Genomic DNA, 21,454 nt, shown 5'->3' with positions numbered 1-21,454 from the left:
AAAAAAATAACTATTTCCATAGGAGTAGTTTATATCAGTCTCATCTCATCTTAGGATATGAGGTAGGAATATTTTTATGCTATGAAGTTTTAGCCCATTGAATATAAGGGTCGGTCTATTCTGGTGCGTCAAGAGTTGCAAGAAAATAATAGTTGATAAGGCTAATTTCATGCATATGTCTAGGGGATAAATTCATATAATTACGAGGTCTAACATACGTTTTAAGCCAGGTGTGTAGAAGAATTTCGCCAGGTTCAGGAAAGAGAGAGGACAATCACATGGTCCGAGGAAACTGGCGAATGAGTGAGCATTGTGGAGCAAATTGCAAGACGGAGGAAATCTCGGAGCTGAAGGGTAGAATGGAGATTTCTACGAAGGCTTCTAGAAGATTATGTCTGCACCTATATAAGGAAGGAATCATGCATTCTGGAGGGCTCTTCTCGGGGGAGGCCTCATTAATAGTCTGTGGCTCGTAGCTCACTTTTTTCTTTTACACACTTGGGTTCTTTAGAGGGAAATTCTGGGGGTTTGCATTTTGGGTTCACTTTTCGCTTTCTCGCATTTCAGTTGGGTTGTAACACCGTCCTGTCGAGGGCGAAGAAACAAGTTCCATTTTATTTTCTCGTATTTTGTGGATTTCACCGAGCTTCGCTGTTCGGAGCTCGGCCCTCTGTTTTTTTTACCGAATATTTCTGTGTTTAATGCAAGTTTAATTTTCTGTCATGTTGTTGATGTTGATTTCTGATTTCCTTTCTGTGATTATCTGGAGTTTGAGTTAGTTTACTTGTGTTGGATGCGTTTCGCAATTGTTCACTGAATTTGTGCAGAGTAATGGCTGGATCGGGTTGATCAGAGTTTGTTGTTGGTTGAATCGGATGTTTGAATTTGGTGTTGTAGCTGAGTTGAGTGGAATCGTTTGAATTCGGTGTTGATCGGTTTAGATCTGTTAGATCAGAAGTTATAGAGTTGATTGAGGTTGTTGCTTGGTTCGGATCGCTTGGATCCGGAGTGGATTAAGCATCCGACCTGAATCCAAGCAGAGTTGGTTTAAATTTATGCCTAGCCTTCATGTTTTCATTTCATTCCGTCGAGTATATGTAGATCATTGTTATTTCCGGTTTGTTGCAAGTTTCCGACGACCCAACTTTTATATTCTGTTCGAATCTAGGTACGTGCTCTGTTTTCTTCATCTTCATTATTGATTCAGTTAAAAAATACATGTCGTTGTTAGTTAGAGTTTCAGTTTGTTATTTGCAGCCTTTCTGCCGTACTTGTTAATTCTGCCGTACATGCCGTACTTGTTAATTGCAGCCTTTCTACCGTACATGCCGTACTTGTTAAAAAATACATGTCGTTGTTAAAAAATACATGTCGTTGCTAATTGAAAATAAGACACATAACACACTATACGCAAAATACACGCACTGGACACAAACTATACAAAAAACACACACCATGTACCTACACATAGCACACACTATACAAAAAATACACGCACTGGGTACAAGTAACACACAAAATACACGCACTGGATAACTGTCACGACCGTACTTCCTAAATATAGAAAGCACGGTGGATCGCGACTAATGGGGGAATTAAGAAGCGGGGAAGAAGGGGGAAAACAATCAAGGGGGTACGATATGTAGATCAAAAGACGAAACTTCATTATCAAATCATAGTCTTAGATCACGAAGCAACATAGTTTGAATAAAAATAATCCAACGGAATAAAGAAAACATCAGAGTTCTAAAACTTGACGTAGCGGAAGCATTTGAGAGTTAGCTACTACTATGTATGAAGACACAATAGCAACCGGAACATTTATTGAATACTGTCTTTGTCCAAATGCTCAACATCCTCCGTCTCCCGTCCACGCTCAACCTGCACATAGGGAAAACATATGCAGGGGCTGAGTACTTGATGCACTCAGTGAACTCATGCCCAAAAATACATTTCATCAATAAAGTTATGTCAAGCCATCATTGAGTGAAACTCGGGTTTTACTTTAAAAAAAATGCCGAGAAACACTAAAATCATTTCCATCGTAAAACATGGCTGCGCAGCCCATCATCATCATCCTCCATCATTATACCATATCTGAACCATCATGTGAAACGAGAATGTGGCCACAAACTCGATCACTGGACCGGCCGACCACAAAGGACGGCTCACGATCCCCATCAGTGCACTAGTCTGAGTAGGGACTCACTCCCTAGTCAGACCCGAATTCGTTAACCATCAAAGTCTAGTAGGATATTATCCTAGTAGACAATCAGATAGACAATTCAAAACATAAAGTACGGCATGACATAACATTTAAACCACCCTTATCTCACCATTTACATATCATTGCAAATAAAGGAGTTTAAGTAATAAAGCCCACCTCATTCGTTTAAAGCCTTAACTTGTGTTCCATTCCGTTATCGAGGAGCGTGCATAGAGTCACCCTTTGATGTAATGTAATCCATTTCCTTAATCAAAACACATGGCCCAACACTTAAAATTAATTCACATGGCCCAATCATTTAAATAAAGAAAAGGCCCAAAACTTCATTACTTCTCACCTCACGTGAAAAGCCAAAATAGGAGTGAAATTCCTAATCTCTCTTCTTCACTTAATTTGCAGCACCATTGTCGTGGTAATCACAGCGGCGAGATCGTCACTTTGCTGGTTCACGCCGCTGCCCCGGCCTTTCTCCTCACCGTCTCCATTACAGCACCGTCGCTGCTCGTCTTGGCCGCTGATTTATCAACGCGAGCTGCTGTCCGCCGGTCACGGAGCTGTTCGCACTCGACGCCGGCACCGTTGCTGCTGTTCGCGAGCTGCGGTCCGCGAGCTGCTGTCACGGTGCAGTCGACGTCGCATAACCTATGTGACTCTCATTCTATCAAAGCAAGAACTGTGCTAGGGTGTTGTAGTTGGAATTTGTATGACCATAAGTGTGAAAGCACATCCCTGGAATTCCCTTATCTCTATACTTTTATCTTCATGTTTATTTGCAATTAGTTGTTTCTTTGCTTTCAAAAGTTCTTTGTTTTTAAAAATCTCCAAAACTTTCGTTTTTCCTAATAGTAATTGAGTTTTAGTAGAAGATAGACAATATGTGTTTGTTTTCCCCGTGATCGATATATGGTACTAACCTTTAACTATACTATTCCTACTATATATACTAGCAAGTATTTATAGTGCTAATAAAAATTGCATCATTGAGTTGTACTCCCTCCGTCCCGCACTACTCGCACTTATTTCCTTTTTGGGCGTCCCAAGTTACTTGCACTCTTTCCATTTTTAGTAAAAAATTTCACCTACCGCCGTCATTTTTTACTTTCCTATACACTCATTCCTTAATCTCCGAGCCGAAAAGGAAATGGGCGAGTAGCCCGGGACGGAGGGAGTATGTTTCCAATTCTGCAGAAACAGATTCGGGATGTTATTGAAGTTGGTGTGGAAATGGAACCTATGTAAGCTATATTGGAATTACCTCGTGTGCTATTGTAATCTATTTAATTACTACTATTAATTTCTTTGTCGTCTTTGAGGCTGATTCTCGCGGTGGAGGAGGAAATTAGGATGATGGAGTTGTCGATGGCGATGGCGATTGCGATGTGGTTGTCGTTGGTGTCGAATTCGACAGCGAGGTAGGAATCTTGAGGGGGGAAGTCGGTGGGGAGGAGGGTGTGGGGGGTTTTGGAGGGCAGCGGAGGTGATGAGGAATGCGACGGCGTCGCCGGAGGGGCAGGGCGGGGGTGGTGGCGGCGGTGAAGAAAAAGCGGCAGGAAAAGAGAGAAGGGTTCTTTATATTTAGTTTTTTAAGAGTAATAATTTTTTATTTTTAAAAAAATAATTTCATAATTAAAATACTTAAATGGGTCAAAATTGACTAAACAACTGTTGACTGTTTGTTTTTCTCGGCACCGTCCATTTTTTACTGAGTCTGGCCCGATTTTAAATATGTGGGATGAAATAATTCAAAAAGTAAAGTCTAAGACCAAAATCGTAAAAACGTCATATGTTTAGGACCACATTTGACCTTTACTCTTAAGGGAATAATTATTAAAAAAATCAAATCACGATCCTTGTAAACTCAGAAGTTAAAATCTTTCGTATTTATGTATTTAGAACAACTTATAAAAGAGTGATGAATGGAATAGAATAAGTATATTAAAAGTTTAATACTCTCTCCATCCCACAATAAAAGTCACATTTTGTCATTTTGCTTCATCTCACAATAAGAGTCAAATTTCACTTTTACCATAAATGGTAAGTATGTGTTACATTCAATTAACCCATTTCACTCACATCATATTATAAAAATAATATCAAAAAGTAGACCTCATATTCCACTAACTTTTCAACAACTATTCTTTATAGTATTTCTTAAAACTTGTGTCCACAACAAATGTGACTCCTATTGTGGGATGGAGGAAGTATAATGTAGTTCTTCAAGAATTTTAGCTTTTACTTTTTGCATTGTCTTTTATCTTCATGGTCTAATATCTATCATGGCATGCTTGCTGCAACTATGATTCGTCAATGTTATTTATAATAGTACTAATTTTATTATGCAATATTATATTTTAAAATTGAAGTGTTTCATGGGCATGGTATAAAAAAAATAACTATTTCCATAGGAGTAGTTTATATCAGTCTCATCTCATCTTAGGATATGAGGTAGGAATATTTTTATGCTATGAAGTTTTAGCCCATTGAATATAAGGGTCGGTCTATTCCGGTGCGTCAAGAGTTGCAAGAAAATAATAGTTGATAAGGCTAATTTCATGCATATGTCTAGGGGATAAATTCATATAATTACGAGGTCTAACATACGTTTTAAGCCAGGTGTGTAGAAGAATTTCGCCAGGTTCAGGAAAGAGAGAGGACAATCACATGGTCCGAGGAAACTGGCGAATGAGTGAGCATTGTGGAGCAAATTGCAAGACGGAGGAAATCTCGGAGCTGAAGGGTAGAATGGAGATTTCTACGAAGGCTTCTAGAAGATTATGTCTGCACCTATATAAGGAAGGAATCATGCATTCTGGAGGGCTCTTCTCGGGGGAGGCCTCATTAATAGTCTGTGGCTCGTAGCTCACTTTTTTCTTTTACACACTTGGGTTCTTTAGAGGGAAATTCTGGGGGTTTGCATTTTGGGTTCACTTTTCGCTTTCTCGCATTTCAGTTGGGTTGTAACACCGTCCTGTCGAGGGCGAAGAAACAAGTTCCATTTTATTTTCTCGTATTTTGTGGATTTCACCGAGCTTCGCTGTTCGGAGCTCGGCCCTCTGTTTTTTTTTACCGAATATTTCTGTGTTTAATGCAAGTTTAATTTTCTGTCATGTTGTTGATGTTGATTTCTGATTTCCTTTCTGTGATTATCTGGAGTTTGAGTTAGTTTACTTGTGTTGGATGCGTTTCGCAATTGTTCACTGAATTTGTGCAGAGTAATGGCTGGATCGGGTTGATCAGAGTTTGTTGTTGGTTGAATCGGATGTTTGAATTTGGTGTTGTAGCTGAGTTGAGTGGAATCGTTTGAATTCGGTGTTGATCGGTTTAGATCTGTTAGATCAGAAGTTATAGAGTTGATTGAGGTTGTTGCTTGGTTCGGATCGCTTGGATCCGGAGTGGATTAAGCATCCGACCTGAATCCAAGCAGAGTTGGTTTAAATTTATGCCTAGCCTTCATGTTTTCATTTCATTCCGTCGAGTATATGTAGATCATTGTTATTTCCGGTTTGTTGCAAGTTTCCGACGACCCAACTTTTATATTCTGTTCGAATCTAGGTACGTGCTCTGTTTTCTTCATCTTCATTTTTGATTCAGTTAAAAAATACATGTCGTTGTTAGTTAGAGTTTCAGTTTGTTATTTGCAGCCTTTCTGCCGTACTTGTTAATTCTGCCGTACATGCCGTACTTGTTAATTGCAGCCTTTCTACCGTACATGCCGTACTTGTTAAAAAATACATGTCGTTGTTAAAAAATACATGTCGTTGCTAATTGAAAATAAGACACATAACACACTATACGCAAAATACACGCACTGGATACAAACTATACAAAAAACACACACCATGTACCTACACATAGCACACACTATACAAAAAATACACGCACTGGGTACAAGTAACACACAAAATACACGCATTGGATAACTGTCACGACCGCACTTCCTAAATATAGAAAGCACGGTGGATCGCGACTAATAGGGGAATTAAGAAGCGGGGAAGAAGGGGGAAAACAATCAAGGGGTACGATATGTAGATCAAAAGACGAAACTTCATTATCAAATCATAGTCTTAGATCACGAAGCAACATAGTTTGAATAAAAATAATCCAACGGAATAAAGAAAACATCAGAGTTCTAAAACTTGACGTAGCGGAAGCATTTGAGAGTTAGCTACTACTATGTATGAAGACACAATAGCAGCCGGAACATTTATTGAATACTGTCTTTGTCCAAATGCTCAACATCCTCCGTCTCCCGTCCACGCTCAACCTGCACATAGGGAAAACATATGCAGGGGCTGAGTACTTGATGCACTCAGTGAACTCATGCCCAAAAATACATTTCATCCATAAAGTTATGTCAAGCTATCATTGAGTGAAACTCGGGTTTTACTTTAAAAAAAATGCCGAGAAACACTAAAATCATTTCCATCGTAAAACATGGCTGCGCAGCCCATCATCATCATCCTCCATCATTATACCATATCTGAACCATCATGTGAAACGAGAATGTGGCCACAAACTCGATCACTGGACCGGCCGACCACAAAGGACGGCTCACGATCCCCATCAGTGCACTAGTCTGAGTAGGGACTCACTCCCTAGTCAGACCCGAATTCGTTAACCATCAAAGTCTAGTAGGATATTATCCTAGTAGACAATCAGATAGACAATTCAAAACATAAAGTACGGCATGACATAACATTTAAACCACCCTTATCTCACCATTTACATATCATTGCAAATAAAGGAGTTTAAGTAATAAAGCCCACCTCATTCGTTTAAAGCCTTAACTTGTGTTCCATTCCGTTATCGAGGAGCGTGCATAGAGTCACCCTTTGATGTAATGTAATCCATTTCCTTAATCAAAACACATGGCCCAACACTTAAAATTAATTCACATGGCCCAATCATTTAAATAAAGAAAAGGCCCAAAACTTCATTACTTCTCACCTCACGTGAAAAGCCAAAATAGGAGTGAAATTCCTAATCTCTCTTCTTCACTTAATTTGCAGCACCATTGTCGTGGTAATCACAGCGGCGAGATCGTCACTTTGCTGGTTCACGCCGCTGCCCCGGCCTTTCTCCTCACCGTCTCCATCACAGCACCGTCGCTGCTCGTCTTGGCCGCTGATTTATCAACGCGAGCTGCTGTCCGCCGGTCACGGAGCTGTTCGCACTCGACGCCGGCACCGTTGCTGCTGTTCGCGAGCTGCGGTCCGCGAGCTGCTGTCACGGTGCAGTCGACGTCGCATAACCTATGTGACTCTCATTCTATCAAAGCAAGAACTGTGCTAGGGTGTTGTAGTTGGAATTTGTATGACCATAAGTGTGAAAGCACATCCCTGGAATTCCCTTATCTCTATACTTTTATCTTCATGTTTATTTGCAATTAGTTGTTTCTTTGCTTTCAAAAGTTCTTTGTTTTTAAAAATCTCCAAAACTTTCGTTTTTCCTAATAGTAATTGAGTTTTAGTAGAAGATAGACAATATGTGTTTGTTTTCCCCGTGATCGATATATGGTACTAACCTTTAACTATACTATTCCTACTATATATACTAGCAAGTATTTATAGTGCTAATAAAAATTGCATCATTGAGTTGTACTCCCTCCGTCCCGCACTACTCGCACTTATTTCCTTTTTGGGCGTCCCAAGTTACTTGCACTCTTTCCATTTTTAGTAAAAAATTTCACCTACCGCCGTCATTTTTGACTTTCCTATACACTCATTCCTTAATCTCCGAGCCGAAAAGGAAATGGGCGAGTAGCCCGAGACGGAGGGAGTATGTTTCCAATTCTGCAGAAACAGATTCGGGATGTTATTGAAGTTGGTGTGGAAATGGAACCTATGTAAGCTATATTGGAATTACCTCGTGTGCTATTGTAATCTATTTAATTACTACTATTAATTTCTTTGTCGTCTTTGAGGCTGATTCTCGTGGTGGAGGAGGAAATTAGGATGATGGAGTTGTCGATGGCGATGGCGATTGCGATGTGATTGTCGTTGGTGTCGAATTCGACAGCGAGGTAGGAATCTTGAGGGGGGAAGTCGGTGGGGAGGAGGGTGTGGGGGGTTTTGGAGGGCAGCGGAGGTGATGAGGAATGCGACGGCGTCGCCGGAGGGGCAGGGCGGGGGTGGTGGCGGCGGTGAAGAAAAAGCGGCAGGAAAAGAGAGAAGGGTTCTTTATATTTAGTTTTTTAAGAGTAATAATTTTTTATTTTTAAAAAAATAATTTCATATTTAAAATACTTAAATGGGTCAAAATTGACTAAACAACTGTTGACTGTTTGTTTTTCTCGGCACCGTCCATTTTTTACTGAGTCTGGCCCGATTTTAAATATGTGGGATGAAATAATTCAAAAAGTAAAGTCTCAGACCAAAATCGTAAAAACGTCATATGTTTAGGACCACATTTGACCTTTACTCTTAAGGGAATAATTATTAAAAAAATCAAATCACGATCCTTGTAAACTCAGAAGTTAAAATCTTTCGTATTTATGTATTTAGAACAACTTATAAAAGAGTGATGAATGGAATAGAATAAGTATATTAAAAGTTTAATACTCTCTCCATCCCACAATAAAAGTCACATTTTGTCATTTTGCTTCATCTCACAATAAGAGTCAAATTTCACTTTTACCATAAATGGTAAGTATGTGTTACATTCAATTAACCCATTTCACTCACATCATATTATAAAAATAATATCAAAAAGTAGACCTCATATTCCACTAACTTTTCAACCACTATTCTTTATAGTATTTCTTAAAACTCGTGTCCACAACAAATGTGACTCCTATTGTGGGATGGAGGAAGTATAATGTAGTTCTTCAAGAATTTTAGCTTTTACTTTTTGCATTGTCTTTTATCTTCATGGTCTAATATCTATCATGGCATGCTTGCTGCAACTATGATTCGTCAATGTTATTTATAATAGTACTAATTTATTATGCAATATTATATTTTAAAATTGAAGTGTTTCATGGGCATGGTATAAAAAAAATAACTATTTCCATAGGAGTAGTTTATATCAGTCTCATCTCATCTTAGGATATGAGGTAGGAATATTTTTATGCTATGAAGTTTTAGCCCATTGAATATAAGGGTCGGTCTATTCCGGTGCGTCAAGAGTTGCAAGAAAATAATAGTTGATAAGGCTAATTTCATGCATATGTCTAGGGGATAAATTCATATAATTACGAGGTCTAACATACGTTTTAAGCCAGGTGTGTAGAAGAATTTCGCCAGGTTCAGGAAAGAGAGAGGACAATCACATGGTCCGAGGAAACTGGCGAATGAGTGAGCATTGTGGAGCAAATTGCAAGACGGAGGAAATCTCGGAGCTGAAGGGTAGAATGGAGATTTCTACGAAGGCTTCTAGAAGATTATGTCTGCACCTATATAAGGAAGGAATCATGCATTCTGGAGGGCTCTTCTCGGGGGAGGCCTCATTAATAGTCTGTGGCTCGTAGCTCACTTTTGTCTTTTACACACTTGGGTTCTTTAGAGGGAAATTCTGGGGGTTTGCATTTTGGGTTCACTTTTCGCTTTCTCGCATTTCAGTTGGGTTGTAACACCGTCCTGTCGAGGGCGAAGAAACAAGTTCCATTTTATTTTCTCGTATTTTGTGGATTTCACCGAGCTTCGCTGTTCGGAGCTCGGCCCTCTGTTTTTTTTACCGAATATTTCTGTGTTTAATGCAAGTTTAATTTTCTGTCATGTTGTTGATGTTGATTTCTGATTTCCTTTCTGTGATTATCTGGAGTTTGAGTTAGTTTACTTGTGTTGGATGCGTTTCGCAATTGTTCACTGAATTTGTGCAGAGTAATGGCTGGATCGGGTTGATCAGAGTTTGTTGTTGGTTGAATCGGATGTTTGAATTTGGTGTTGTAGCTGAGTTGAGTGGAATCGTTTGAATTCGGTGTTGATCGGTTTAGATCTGTTAGATCGGAAGTTATAGAGTTGATTGAGGTTGTTGTTTGGTTCGGATCGCTTGGATCCGGAGTGGATTAAGCATCCGACCTGAATCCAAGCAGAGTTGGTTTAAATTTATGCCTAGCCTTCATGTTTTCATTTCATTCCGTCGAGTATATGTAGATCATTGTTATTTCCGGTTTGTTGCAAGTTTCCGACGACCCAACTTTTATATTCTGTTCGAATCTAGGTACGTGCTCTGTTTTCTTCATCTTCATTTTTGATTCAGTTAAAAAATACATGTCGTTGTTAGTTAGAGTTTCAGTTTGTTATTTGCAGCCTTTCTGCCGTACTTGTTAATTCTGCCGTACATGCCGTACTTGTTAATTGCAGCCTTTCTACCGTACATGCCGTACTTGTTAAAAAATACATGTCGTTGTTAAAAAATACATGTCGTTGCTAATTGAAAATAAGACACATAACACACTATACGCAAAATACACGCACTGGACACAAACTATACAAAAAACACACACCATGTACCTACACATAGCACACACTATACAAAAAATACACGCACTGGGTACAAGTAACACACAAAATACACGCACTGGATAACTGTCACGACCGCACTTCCTAAATATAGAAAGCACGGTGGATCGCGACTAATGGGGGAATTAAGAAGCGGGGAAGAAGGGGGAAAACAATCAAGGGGGTACGATATGTAGATCAAAAGACGAAACTTCATTATCAAATCATAGTCTTAGATCACGAAGCAACATAGTTTGAATAAAAATAATCCAACGGAATAAAGAAAACATCAGAGTTCTAAAACTTGACGTAGCGGAAGCATTTGAGAGTTAGCTACTACTATGTATGAAGACACAATAGCAACCGGAACATTTATTGAATACTGTCTTTGTCCAAATGCTCAACATCCTCCGTCTCCTGTCCACGCTCAACCTGCACATAGGGAAAACATATGCAGGGGCTGAGTACTTGATGCACTCAGTGAACTCATGCCCAAAAATACATTTCATCAATAAAGTTATGTCAAGCCATCATTGAGTGAAACTCGGGTTTTACTTTAAAAAAAATGCCGAGAAACACTAAAATCATTTCCATCGTAAAACATGGCTGCGCAACCCATCATCATCATCCTCCATCATTATACCTTATCTGAACCATCATGTGAAACGAGAATGTGGCCACAAACTCGATCACTGGACCGGCCGACCACAAAGGACGGCTCACGATCCCCATCAGTGCACTAGTCTGAGTAGGGACTCACTCCCTAGTCAGACCCGAATTCGTTAACCATCAAAGTCTAGTAGGATATTATCCTAGTAGACAATCAGATAGACAATTCAAAACATAAAGTACGGCATGACATAACATTTAAACCACCCTTATCTCACCATTTACATATCATTGCAAATAAAGGAGTTTAAGTAATAAAGCCCACCTCATTCGTTTAAAGCCTTAACTTGTGTTCCATTCCGTTATCGAGGAGCGTGCATAGAGTCACCCTTTGATGTAATGTAATCCATTTCCTTAATCAAAACACATGGCCCAACACTTAAAATTAATTCACATGGCCCAATCATTTAAATAAAGAAAAGGCCCAAAACTTCATTACTTCTCACCTCACGTGAAAAGCCAAAATAGGAGTGAAATTCCTAATCTCTCTTCTTCACTTAATTTGCAGCACCATTGTCGTGGTAATCACAGCGGCGAGATCGTCAAAAATGCACGCACTAGACATATACATTAGAAAATATACACTACACACACAATATACAAAGTGTAACACACTGCACACATTATCCAAAAAATACGAACAACACACTACACATTCTACCAAAAAATACAGACTATACACAAGATACAAGATATACATGAACTGAAAATACACATAGCACATACTATAAACACACTATACACAAAAGACACACACTACATATGCAACACGCATTTGAAACTCACAATACACAAGCACAAAATACATACTATACACAAAATACAAGTACTCCAAACACACATAACAAAGTGTATGCTTTGTAAACACAAAATACAATGCACTGCAAACACACAAAATACACTATACAAAAAATCCATACACAATACACACACCATACAGAAAATTTGTACAAGTACAAAAAACATACACTATACAAAAAATCCATACACAATACACACTATACACAATATACACAAACTACACATATTATAAGCAAAGTACACACATTACGCATTCATACTAACCTATAAACAAAGTAAACGCAATGTAAACAAAAAATCCATCACACACTATACAAACACACACCTACAAAAAATATACACTACAGGCATATATATATACACAAAAATACATGCACAACACACATACTTACACAACCTATAAACAACACACATACTTACACAACCTATAAACAAAGTACATGCCCTGTAAACACAAAATAACAATGCGCTACACACACATACAAAAAATATACAAAGCATACACAAAATACACACATATACAACACTACACATTACACACTATATATACAAAATACGCAAATTACACGCTATAAACCAAATATACACTATATACACAAAATGCACGCACTAGACATATACATTAGAAAATATACACTACACACACAATATACAAAGTGTAACACACTGCACACATTATCCAAAAAATACGAACAACACACTACACATTCTACCAAAAATACAGACTATACACAAGATACAAGATATACATGAACTGAAAATACACATAGCACATACTATAAACACACTATACACAAAAGACACACACTACATATGCAACACGCATTTGAAACACACAATACACAAGCACAAAATACATACTATACACAAAATACAAGTACTCCAAACACACATAACAAAGTGTATACTTTGTAAACACAAAATACAATGCACTGCAAACACACAAAATACACTATACAAAAAATCCATACACAATACACACACCATACAGAAAATTCGTACAAGTACAAAAAACATACACTATACAAAAAATCCATACACAATACACACTATACACAATATACACAATATACACAAACTACACATATTATAAGCAAAGTACACACATTACGCATTCATACTAACCTATAAACAAAGTAAACGCAATGTAAACAAAAAATCCATCACACACTATACAAACACACACCTACAAAAAATATACACTACAGGCATATATATATACACAAAAATACATGCACAACACACATACTTACACAACCTATAAACAACACACATACTTACACAACCTATAAACAAAGTACATGCCCTGTAAACACAAAATAACAATGCGCTACACACACATACAAAAAATATACAAAGCATACACAAAATACACACATATACAACACTACACATTACACACTATATATACAAAATACGCAAATTACACGCTATAAACCAAATATACACTATATACACAAAATGCACGCACTAGACATATACATTAGAAAATATACACTACACACACAATATACAAAGTGTAACACACTGCACACATTATCCAAAAAATACGAACAACACACTACACATTCTACCAAAAAATACAGACTATACACAAGATACAAGATATACATGAACTGAAAATACACATAGCACATACTATAAACACACTATACACAAAAGACACACACTACATATGCAACACGCATTTGAAACACACAATACACAAGCACAAAATACATACTATACACAAAATACAAGTACTCCAAACACACATAACAAAGTGTATACTTTGTAAACACAAAATACAATGCACTGCAAACACACAAAATACACTATACAAAAAATCCATACACAATACACACACCATACAGAAAATTCGTACAAGTACAAAAAACATACACTATACAAAAAATCCATACACAATACACACTATACACAATATACACAATATACACAAACTACACATATTATAAGCAAAGTACACACATTACGCATTCATACTAACCTATAAACAAAGTAAACGCAATGTAAACAAAAAATCCATCACACACTATACAAACACACACCTACAAAAAATATACACTACAGGCATATATATATACACAAAAATACATGCACAACACACATACTTACACAACCTATAAACAACACACATACTTACACAACCTATAAACAAAGTACATGCCCTGTAAACACAAAATAACAATGCGCTACACACATACAAAAAATATACAAAGCGTACACAAAATACACACATATACAACACTACACATTACACACTATATATACAAAATACGCAAATTACACGCTCTAAACCAAATATACACTATATACACAAAATGCACGCACTAGACATATACATTAGAAAATATACACTACACACACAATATACAAAGTGTAACACACTGCACACATTATCCAAAAAATACGAACAACACACTACACATTCTACCAAAAAATACAGACTATACACAAGATACAAGATATACATGAACTGAAAATACACATAGCACATACTATAAACACACTATACACAAAAGACACACACTACATATGCAACACGCATTTGAAACTCACAATACACAAGCACAAAATACATACTATACACAAAATACAAGTACTCAAAACACACATAACAAAGTGTATGCTTTGTACACACAAAATACAATGCACTGCAAACACACAAAATACACCATACAAAAAATACATTCACAATACACACACTATTCAGAAAATTCGTACAAGTACATAAAACATACACTGCACACACACATATACAAAAAATACATGCACTACACAAAACACACAACACACACAAAATACATATTGCACACACATAATATAAAAGGTGAAACACACTGCACACATTATGCAAAAAATACTATCAGCTACACACCCTACTAAATATATAACACTACATATATACTACACGATACACATTACGCACACTATACACAAAATGCACGAGTTACACATACACTATAAACCAAATACACATTATATACACAATATGCACGCACTATACATACATACAGAAGATACAAACCGCGCGTGCACACACAATACACACAACAGACATTATGTAAAAAAATACAAACAACTACACACACTACACATACTATAAAAAACACACACCATACACAACATATGCAAGAACTGAAAATACACACATATACATTATACACGTTATACACACAATACATTGCAACCGAACATACTACTTAAACTATACACAAAACACACACTGTGAACAAAATACGTAAACTTCACATACTACATAGCAAACAAAAATACACGCATTACACGCACGCATAGTACATTGCAATCATACACAAACCAAATATACTAATCAAACTATACACAAAAAACAAACACTTTACACATACACTATGCAAAAAATACACACATTACAAACTATACATAAAACACACACTTTACACATACACTATGCAAAAAATACACACAATACAAACTATACACAAAAAACAAACAATTTACACATACACTATGCAAAAAATACACACATTACACACAAAATATGCAAATTACACATACACTATATACACAAAATACTGTTACTAGCATATATACAGAAAATACATACTATACACACAATTCTCAATGTGTAATTCACTACAAACATTATACAAAAAATACACAACTACACACACAAAATATACATACTAAATATGCTTAAAAAAACACACCATATACACAAAATATAGATAAATTGAAAATAAGGCACATAACACACTATACGCAAAATACACGCACTTGACACAAACTATACAAAAAACACACACACCATGTACCTACACATAGCACACACTATACAAAAAATACACGCACTGGGTACAAGTAACACACAAAATACACGCACTGATACAAGTTTAACACAAACTATACACAAAGTATACACAAAATACACACACTTCACATATCATACACTAAACACAAAATAACACAATACATTGCACTATGAACACAATACACACACGCTATACACGAAGTGCAAACTTCACACTACACACTACATACGTTGAACACAATACACACACTATACACGAAGTGCAAACTTCACACTACACATAAAATACGGACAAAATACACTATACACAAGACAAACGGACAAAATACAATATACACAAATCACACTATGCAGCACTATACCCAAAATACACATACTTCACACTATGCAGCACTATACTCACAATGCACATACTTTACACAACAATGCACATACTTTACACGCTCCACACTACTTACATTGCACACAATACACAACCTATAACAAACACGACGCTACACACAAACTATATTACACAAAATATATATACATTATACACACCGCACACACAATACAAACACCTACGCTATAAATAAAAAATACTCATGTAGGTAAATTCACACTGCATAAATTACACAATATACACAAACTACACATATTATAAGCAAAGTACACACATTACGCATTCATACTAACCTATAAAAAAGTAAACACAATGTAAACAAAAAATCCATCACACACTATACAAACACACACCTACAAAAATATACACTACAGGCATATATACACAAAAATAACTACATGCACAACACACATACTTACACAACCTATAAACAAAGTACATGCCCTGTAAACACAAAATAACAATGCGCTACACACACATACAAAAAATATACAAAGCATACACAAAATACACACATATACAACACTACACATTACACACTATATATACAAAATACGCAAATTACACACTATAAACCAAATATACACTGTATACACAAAATGCACGCACTAGACATACACATAGAAAATATACACTACACACACAATATACAAAGTGTAACACACTGCACACATTATGCAAAAATACGAACAACACACTACACATTCTACCAAAAAATACACACAATACACAAGATACAAGATATACATGAACTGAAAATACACATAGCACATACTATAAACACACTATACACAAAAGACACACACTATACAAAAATTACACGCTCTAAATACAAAATACAAGCACTACACACATATACACACTGCACATAATACACACGCTATAAACACACTATATACAAATATAAATACAATATACACATTGCACAGATTAGGAAGTATACACAAACTGCACATATTTTCTCGGACGGAGAGTAGTCTTAGGGCAGCTCTAGCTTCTCAAGGCTTGCATTCCTTCTTCTCCATCTCTTGTGCACGAATCAAAAAGGCATAAGAACTGTTATAGTGGAAGAACCAGATGAAAAATTGATGTGAACCTCAACTTACTAAACTTCTAAGTAAGCTTCCAAATATCTCCAAATATTATCACCTACATAATTTGCAGAATTATCAAGAAAGACGATGTTCAAAACAAAAGTAATAACTATGCATTCACTTGCCACAACTTCCTTAGCTTAATAAGACTTTGGATACTGGTTGAGACATAGACAGTAAACCCTAAACCTTTAACACATCATTACCTTATCAACCAAGCAAGGAAGAAAGATGGGGTACCGCAATGTAGCCCACACTTCTCAACATATCCTGAAGCACGCGAAGATATTCAAGTACCTTATCAAAGTTACAGAAGGTCAAGAGTCAAGAAATGATCCGAGATAGTTTAAATATGGTAAATAAGAATTATAAGAACATATATATTAACGAGATGTAACACTCTTAGAGAGCTAGATATTAGAGAATCAATAACAATTTGTAATTCATCAATTCCACAAACATATTGAATAATCAAATGTTCAATAACAAGTCTCCTGAGTATACTCATCAAATATGGTATCACTCATTTCTTTTTCAAAAATACCATTTGATAAATTCAGAGAGCAAAGCCCACGGGCATGCTGCAAACAAATTAATAAAATCCTATTTACCTTTAATAAGCATGATGTGTTGGATTCAAAAACCACAACACAAACCACTTCAAGAGTATATATCTAAGACTTCAATCACCTCCCTTCCCATGGATGGAAGAGCCTGTGTATTATGAACAAATCGAAGGTTTAATGAAAATTTCAAAAGTTACACAATCAAAACTAGAATTTATGTTGAAATAACCTTCTGCAGCATCTCAATGCCATCAACTTGCTTTTGAAGTCAGCACTTAAGAGCCTCCGATCAGATCCTCCCAAAAGATTTCATGACATTATTCTGTTTGAGAAGTAAGCAAAGTCACTTTCTAACATCTATAAGAATGAAACATATCATCAGATGCAAAAACAAGTCAGCACTGATGGTCTTACACCATTTACCCAAACCCAAAAGCTGACAAAAGTTCTAAAAAGTTGTATGAAGGCATCCCACAAAATTAATAAAGAAATCTTAAAAGAGAACAGAAACCTAAAGATCTTGAATTTGCTCTATACGCAATTCTTCGATTTTGAATCTGGCAACAATAATCCTTTCCGTGTCAACCAACGAGAGTAAGACTAAGTTAATAATACACTTTGTTTACATAAAAGATACAGCACTGTTTGTAGCCTGTAGTTACCAAAATATTTGCACCTTGTTTCCCTAAAAAATAAATTTGTACCAACCTTGGTTGAATCCTTCATGCTAATGTTGATGTCTTGAACACACAAGATGGATTCTTGCCTGTATCCCTTGTTAGGCTAAACAGGACATCAATTAACAAAAAAATTATGGTTCAAAAGAAAGATATATGGTTGAGAAGAAAGATATTAACCACAGAACGCATACTGAAGGTGCATTTCTACTTCCATGCCCAGATTCGCGGTCGCCATGACCATTTATTCTGTCTTTAGGCTGCTTTTAAACGCGATGCTTGACAAAACAAATCTACCTTGAAAACTCCATATGGCTTCAGTCATTATCAAATAATAGCCAAAGCAGAACCTTGTATATCTCTCAAATTTTTTGATACCTATAAGGGGAGAGATATAAGATAGGTCTAGCGCCATCCGGCAGCTAAAAGAGTTGGCAAACCTCAATCAAGTAATAAAATTTTTGGATATTCATACGGTTTCTCATCCACAAACCCTCAATATTTCATTAAAGCATGCAGTCAAACATGCAATCATTGTTTTCAGTAAGTTGCAATTCATATGTTTGAGGGACAGGTTTACACCCAAAAAAGTGGGATATAATAAAATGAACGCACGATGCAAAACCATAATTTAAGTGGGAAAACACATACATATGACCTAAATATGCAACTGTTACAAATAAGGTCAAACAGTAATTTGAACCCTAACCTTCAAGCAGCTCTTTCCACCCAACACTTTTTAGTTGAGTAATTGTCTCTACTTGAATAAGGGATCCTAATCTGCTCTAAATCTCTTCCAAACTCATTTCAGTTTGCTGTAAAGAAAACTGTTTTAGTTAGTCAAAAAGATCTATCGTGGGTGTCCCTAATAATGTATTCAGCATACAACAGGTAAGAGGGGAAAAACAGCAGCTCTGACCTCGACATCTTCATGCTCCATAGGCTTAGAAACTTTTGTTTTTTGTCCTCCATCACCCTTCTTGTTAATACAAGATTTTCCAGACGTGGCTTTCTTAGTGGCAGCCGACTAAGAAAGAGATGTGTATAAAACAAGCAAAACGGGAGAGTCAACAGTGGTTAACCATATGTTTATGTGAAGTAGCTAGGCGTCTAGAATACGTGCTCATAATGAGTCTCCTTGTGTAATAGTAATATTTTACATTGTACTTACCAATGCAACAATAGGCTTCTTTCCACTAAGCATGAGCATGTTTGTGATCATATACTTACGGCGAATGATGTATTCCAATTCCATAATCCTCGGCAAAAATAAGAGAAATTTATCATAAAGAATACTAGTAATTAACAATGTTATGGATGGCGTATGACGGCCAACGCAAAAACCGCCACTCGGATATGGCGTAAAGGTATGGCGCGGGATATGGCAATCGATAAAATATTATGAATATACATACATATCAATTCAAAAATTAGAAAATAAAAAAAAATGAAATATATGTGCTATTAAAACAATGTCATAATGTAATATATGTGCTATTAAAGAAAGCATAATGTCATAACCAATTATATAATATGCCTAATACTTATGGTTCAATAATCAAAACACAAAACCGTCATCATTATAATAATAATAATTATTATTATTTTATGTTTTTATTATAATTTAGAAATAACTAATTATGAAAATTTAAAATAATGACTATAATTATTATTAGTAGTATTATTATATTATTTCTTATTATTATGTTACATACTTGAACTAACTTAATATGAAAATTGAATCAAATTATTAAAATTATGCATTGTAATAATAATAATTATTATTATTATTATTATGTTTTTAATAAATAATTAAGTAAGAATACCTTGCTTGACTTCTAATAAACCTGTAACTGATAGTATAAGAGAATACCTTGCTTGACTTCTCAAGTGGCTGTCCCATTGCAGTCCCAAGAGCACCAATTGTTGACAAAGTAGTAATAATCAAATCTTAAGAGATTATAAGCACATCAAATGATGAAGTACGCTCTGCGTTATGCATTATCCTGCATGTGCAATACGGCCACCAACAACAATTATATTCATAAGAAGAGAGAAAAACTAGCCATGCTTGCCAAATAAGTTTTACAGTGATAGTTACTAGAATCTTTAACATCAGAACATTCAAAGCTCTCAAAAGTTGATTTCCATCATCCATCTGTGGAACCCTATCAAAAGTTGACTTCCAAAGGCCATAGCAACAGTTCCGTGATGAAACTATCAAGAGTACTCTACTTAACTGTATAAGCAAGCCTTCAAAAAAAGTCTGCAACTAAAGCAATAACAACTTCAGACCTCAATTAACACCCAACTAATCAAAATCATGACATGAATCTTCAATATTAGGGGCGTTATTAGTTAAAAGGTCAGTCAGGACATATTTACAAGATCTTGAAAAGGCACCAGTCAAAATCGTACACATTCTCGCTCGGAGCATCTTAGGGCAGCTCTAGGATCTCCTGGCTTGCCTTCCTCTTCTCCATCACTCGTATGAAAAGTCTAAATGAACAACCCAACAATAGTTAGTTATAAGCTCACCAAGAATCTTATAGCCTATCGCCAAAGTATTTGGATGCAACTTTGAGGGTGTCTCCATCTCGTTCAGCAGTGCAAGGATTTTAACCGGCTACTTATCTGCCAAGAGGAACACATGGAAAGATATAGCATACAAAGACAAGAAAGCACTAGAGACTCAACTCCATCAACTTAGCTTTTTGAAGTCAGCCCAATGCAGATCCTCTCGAAAGTGTTTCATGACATCATTCTGTTTGAGAAGTAAGCAAAGCCACTTACGAACATCTATAAAG

At 36.3% G+C, this 21,454-nt stretch overlaps 1 protein-coding gene across 37 annotated transcripts in view; it reads right to left on the bottom strand.

Annotated features, from left to right (window-relative positions):
- Positions 1-21,454, bottom strand: part of LOC121755597 (65-kDa microtubule-associated protein 2-like) — a 54,199-nt gene that overhangs the window by 17,862 nt on the left and 14,883 nt on the right. For 23 of the 37 annotated variants that reach the window (XR_006040797.1, XR_006040798.1, XR_006040793.1 and 20 more), the window contains 9 exons: positions 20,521-21,446; positions 19,819-19,906; positions 19,567-19,674; positions 19,357-19,462; positions 18,679-19,025; positions 18,200-18,292; positions 18,016-18,118; positions 17,611-17,701; positions 17,254-17,459 (listed from right to left, as the gene is read on the bottom strand). The exons of 6 other annotated variants lie outside the window; for them this stretch is intronic. The gene's annotated coding sequence lies outside the window, so the exon portion shown is untranslated. The remainder of the gene's footprint in view (positions 1-17,253; positions 17,460-17,610; positions 17,702-18,015; positions 18,119-18,199; positions 18,293-18,678; positions 19,026-19,356; positions 19,463-19,566; positions 19,675-19,818; positions 19,907-20,520; positions 21,447-21,454) is intronic. 8 more of the 37 variants (XR_006040790.1, XR_006040788.1, XR_006040784.1 and 5 more) reach the window with 7 other exon arrangements.

This window comes from Salvia splendens, chromosome 11 (genome assembly GCF_004379255.2).
Source record: "Salvia splendens isolate huo1 chromosome 11, SspV2, whole genome shotgun sequence".
Taxonomy (NCBI): Eukaryota; Viridiplantae; Streptophyta; class Magnoliopsida; order Lamiales; family Lamiaceae; genus Salvia; species Salvia splendens.
The sequence above is the reverse complement of the archived record's forward strand: the minus strand, read 5'-3'. Positions and strand labels throughout refer to the sequence as shown.